The following is a 6,000-nucleotide window of genomic DNA, read 5'->3' as shown; positions in this document are numbered from 1 at the left end:
AAACCCACAGCCAACATCATTCTCAATGGTGCAAAACTGAAACCATTTCCACTAAGATCAAGAACACGACAAGGTTGCCCGCTCTCACCACTATTATTCAACATAGTTTTGGAAGTTTTAGCCACAGCAGTCAGAGATGAGCAAGAAATAAAAGGAATCCAAATTGGAAAAGAAGTAAAACTGTCACTGTTTGCCAATGACAATATACTATACATAGAAAATCCTAAAGATGCCACCAGAAAACTACTAGAACTAGTCAATGAATTTGGTAAGGTTGCAGGATACAAAATTAATCACAGAAATCTCTGGCATTCCTATACATCAACAACGAAAAATCAGAAAGAGAAATTAAGGAAACACTCCCATTTACCATTGCAACAAAAAGAAGAAAATACCTAGGAATAAACCTGCCTAAGGAGATGAAAGGCATGTAGTCAGAAAACTATAAAACACTGATGAAAGAAATGAAAGATGACATAAACAGATGGAGAAATATACCATGTTCTTGGATTGGAAGAAGCGGTGTTGTGAAAATGACTATACTACCCAAAGCAATCTACAGATTCAATGCAATCTCTATCAAACTACAATTGTGTTTTTCACAGAACTAGAACAAAAAATATCACAATTTGCGTGGAAACACAAAGACCCTGAATAGCCAAAGCAATCTTGAGAAAGAAAAATGGAGCTGGAAGAATCAGGCTCCCTGACTTCAGACTATACTACAAAGATACAGTAATCAAGACGGTCTGGTACTGGCACAAAAATAGAAATATAGATCACTGGAACAGGATAGAAAGCCCAGAGATAAACCCACGAACCTATGGTCACCTGATCTTTGATAAAGGAGGCAAGAATATACAATGCAGAAAAGACAGCCTCTTCAACAAGTGGTGCTGGGAAAACTGGACAGCTACATGTAAAAGAATGAAATTAGAACACTCCCTAATACCATATACAAAAATAAACTCAAAATGGATTAAAGACATAAATGTAAGGCCATACACAATAAAACTCTTAAAGGAAAACATAGGCAGAACACTCTATGACATAAATCACAGCAAGATCCTTTTTGACCCACCTCCTAGAGAAATGGAAATAAAAACAAAAATAAACAAATGGGACCTAATGAAATTTAAAAGCTTTTGCACAGCAAAGGAAACCATAAACAAGATGAAAAGAGAACCCTCAGAATGGGAGAAAATATTTGCAAATGAAGCAACTGACAAAGGATTAATGTCCAAAATATACAGGCAGCTCATGCTGCTCAACATCAAAGAAACAAGCCAATCCAAAAATGGGCAGAGGACCTAAATAGACATTTCTCCAAAGAAGATATACAGATTGCCAACAAACACATGAAAGGATGCTCAAAATCAGTATTAGAGAAATGCAAGTCAAAACTACAATGAGGTATCACCACACACCGGTCAGAATGGCCATCATCAAAAAATCTACAAACAATAAATGCTGGGAGGGTGTGCAGAAAAGGAAACCCTCTTACACTGTCGGTGGGAATGTAAATTGATACAGCCACTATGGAGAACAGTGTGGAGATTTCTTAAAAAACTAAAAATAGAACTACCATACAACCCAGGAATCCCACTACTGGGCATATACCCTGAGAAAATCATAATTCAAAAAGAGACATGTACCACTATGCTTATTGCAGCACTATTTACAATAGCCAGGAAATGGACGCTACCTAAATGTCCATTGATAGACGAATGGATAAAGATGTGGCACATATATACAATGGAACATTACTCAGCCATAAAAGGAATGAAACTGAGTTATTTGTAGTGAGGTGGATGGACCTAGAGCGTGTCATACAGAGTGAAGTAAGTCAGAAAGAGAGAAACAAATACTGTATGCTAACACATATATATGGAATTTAAAAAAAGAAAAATAAATAGTTCTGATGAACCTAGAAGCAGGACAGGAATAAAGACGCAGATGTAGAGAATGGACTTGAGGACATGGGGAGGGGGAAGGGTAAGATGGGATGAAGAGAGTAGCATGGACATATAGACACTACCAAATGTAAAATAGATAGCTAGTGGGAAACAGCCACATAGCACAGGGAGATCAGCTCGGTGCTTTGTGATCACCTAGAGGGGTAGGATTGGGAGGGTGGGAGGGAGATGCAAGAGGGAGGAGATATGGGGATATATGTATACGTATGGCTGATTCACTTTGTTATACAGCAGAAACTAACACAACATTGTAAAGCAATTATACTCCAATAAAGATGTAAAAACAAAATAAAATTTTATAAATCATGTGCATTAACACTTTTTTTTTTTCTTAAACCATATCTTGCCGTATCACTCAGTCTGAGAATCCACTATAGTGTATGCAAGCTTTTGTATGTATTGATGCATTGTACAGTTTTCCTTCATGGGAGGGATTCAGTGCCTGTCATTATATTTTTTTAAAGTGTTAATGATTCCAAGATAGTTGAAAACTTCTTTTCCAGTATCTATCATACTACTGGAATTTTAAGTTAAATTCTAAAATTTATTAATTTTATTTTTTTAATGGCTCTGCAAGCAGAAGTTGACTCATTTGTATATGGTTAGGAGAATTGATAAAGAGGCAGAAAGGGTCAATTCAAGTGTAAAGAAGCATTTGATTTTGGATATTAAAATATGAAATGAAAGAACGCAAATACTTTGAGTTAAAATGATTAAGTTCCAAAAGAATATTGTCAGATATAATTGGCGCCTGAGCTGATAAATAGATATAACATATAGATTATTATGTGGGGATTTTCAAAATATTTATTAGTATCTCAAATGTTTAAAATTATATATATATATGAATAGAATATATATAAGAATCAAGTATAAATATAGTAAGGTTAGGAACTAGTTATATATATGTATATATGCATATTTACACACACACACCCAACATTTTGTATATTGATTTAAGATGTTTCTGGCAGCCAGTGAAAGAAAACACAACTTAAACTGACCTAAACAATAAAGAATTTTATTTGCCCATATAACTGGCAGTGAAATTGTAAGTTAGGTTTCAGGTTTGGCTTATGCCAATAACTTCTGCTTTATTTTATTGAAATAATCTTGACACTAGCCAACCCCCTTCTCCGTCTTTAGTCTACCAGCAAGATAGCTGTAGCAGTTCTGGGCTCCACAACGGCATATAACAATTTGCAGAGGATAAGAAAGAACTCTGGTGTTCCGGCACTCAAAGAGACGTTTTTATCACCCCCCCCCATTACCCATTTATCTCATTTGCCCACTTCTGTCCAGTATCTAGGAGGTAGTATGTGCTAATTAACTTAAGCCAATCAGACTCTCACATCAACGAGATTTGTAGCGTCAGATTCCTCTGAGGCCCATGGAATGAGAGTACTGATTGTTTGACCTACATCAAGATTCTGTTAGGATTCAAAAGAGGGGAAAGAATGTTGTGAGAGCTTCAACAATGCCCACTACAGTTGTATACTGCTGCATATTTTACCAGATCAATAATATTTAACATTTTGATGGACGAGTATCTATAACGTGATAAAATTATATTTTACTTGCTGTTGCTGTTCTGTCATAGCTGTGGTGGTTCTAAATACATCTCATTCTATTACTATTTCATACCTTTAAAAACTGAAAAACCTCACTGAATCAAAAAAAGGAAATATTTAATTAGAAATAAAATGTATTCTGAATATTTCATGATTGTATTCTGTGCAGGGAATTCTTGATGATTTTCTGTATTATGAGAGATAATGTCAAGCTCAATTATTTTCGATCAGGCTAAATCTTTCTACATTGAAAGTGCTGAGATAAAAGCTCTTCAATTTACGGGTATTTTACTTAGAGCATAGGCCTCAGTCTTTGAAACATTTTAAGTGAAGTTCATTTTTCATTATGCATTAAAGTTCTACAAAGTTTCTCACATGGGACCTCAAATTTGGTTTGTCTTTATGAGGCTGGCAGGTTCTTAAAAATGTGTCCGTTGTTCCTCTGTTTGTTCTCAACTACATTCCTCTCCTTTTTTCCATTTTATATCATTGGGGCTGACCCCAGGAGAAATATTTCTCCTAGATTCCTGGGTCAGCTGACTTCACCTGTAGTCTGCCAATGGGAGGCACTATCAGAAGGAGGGAGTATAATGGGTATTTCTCACTCTCTCTGCCTGCCAATGGCGCATTTTTGGCATCAGCTGCTTCTCCTCTGTGGCTTCAGTTCTTACAGGAATTGAATCCAACTTTCACCAGGAGGACTCGCTGGTTTCTGGGCTTCTCCTCCCTTCGTTCCTTTAGCAAAGGCACTGCAGCAGCTTTTCAGATTGCTAATCTCTGAGTTGCCTCATTATCTCCTGTTAGGTTTTTCACCTATCACCTATGTAATCACTTCCAATATTAAATTCCCTCTGTCTTAAATATTCTGAAATATTTCTGTTTCCAGAATGGAACGTAACGTGTGCATACTTAAACACAGTTTTATTTAATTTACCTGTACTTAACCCTCTGTTATATGTTTTCTGTTTCCATGCTCCCACACTTGAAATTGCTCTGGCAACATCATTAGTGGCAAAAAATATTGCTAAATCCAATGGACAAATTTTAGATTTGGATATTTCTGCTTTGTTTGATACTTCTGACTATTCACTTTCTTAAACTATTTGTTTCCTTTATTTCTACAGTGCTAATCTTTATTATTTCTACCTCTCTGATCATCTTGCTTAACCTCTTTCATGACCTTCTAATCCCTTTCTCATTTTTTAAAAAAAAAAATGTTGTTTCCTTTCATCTCATTTTTATCCTCTACTTGGATGAACTTTCCTAATCTTAAGATATAAAGTACCATTTAAATGCTGATGATTCTCAAGTCTATTTCTCCATCATTAACATATTAATGTACCTCAGAAACATATTATTTGGTACTTGCTGATAATTTCCAAAAGTGAATTTATTACCTTCTAACTTTCTAGAAACACACATACACACAAAACAAAGCAAGCACCCACAATAACTCTGCTCCTCTTCTATTGCTTATCTTGTAGATGTCACTATAATCCAACTGAACACTGAAGACAAAAATGTGGGCTCTATTATTGACCACCGTGTCTGCAATGAGTCTTGCCTCAGGTTATTCATGCCTATGTGTAGTCATCTTGCACGTATGCAACTAATAGGATATTGCCCAAATGACTGTGCTTGACTTCAAACACAAAAAGGTTTGCAGCTTATACCTTTTCCTTTTTCTTGGATAACTGGTTGTTAGGGAAAGTGAGCTGCCATTTCATGAGGATACTCAAGCAATCCTATGTAGATATTTATTGGCAAGGAAATTAGTCCTCCTGCCATGAGCCAGCAAGGCACAGGCTTCCTGCCAACAGCCATGTGAGTGAGCTATCTTGAAAGCAGATCCTTCAGCACTAGCTGACATCATGACTGCAACCACATGAGAAGACCCAAGCCAGAACCATGTAGGTAAAGCTGCTCCAGAATCCTGACTCACAGAAACTGAAATAATAAATGTTATCGTTTCTAGCTGCTAAGTTTGGGGGTAATTTGTTGTGTGGCACTGAATAACCAATACAACTATTCTGTCTCTCCTTACTAATCATCAAGTTCTGTCAATGTCATTGCACAAATATTAATGAAATCCACTTTTCATCTTCAAATACTATTGTCCTAGTCAGGTCTTCATCAACTCTGGATTGGATTTAGCCCTCAAAATTATCTCTTCTCCTAGCACGATACTTTTCAAATCCATTCCCCATTCCACTTTCTAAGTGACTTACAGAGAATTCAAATTAACCATTCCACTTTTATGCAATAAAGATGTTAAAAAAACCAAAAAACTCCAGTGGTTCTTCTGCATTAATATGAAAGTAAAGTATTTGCCATGATGTAAAAAGTCTTAGGTAACCTGAAAGCTTTTATTTTCCTATCCAATTTTATTTCTCACTACTTCTCAGAACTCACTTTGTACAATAGAAATAAATACTGGACTGTTTTTTGACCTT

Source organism: Phocoena sinus, chromosome X (genome assembly GCF_008692025.1).
Source record: "Phocoena sinus isolate mPhoSin1 chromosome X, mPhoSin1.pri, whole genome shotgun sequence".
Classification (NCBI taxonomy): domain Eukaryota; kingdom Metazoa; phylum Chordata; class Mammalia; order Artiodactyla; family Phocoenidae; genus Phocoena; species Phocoena sinus.
This window is presented reverse-complemented; position numbering follows the sequence as displayed.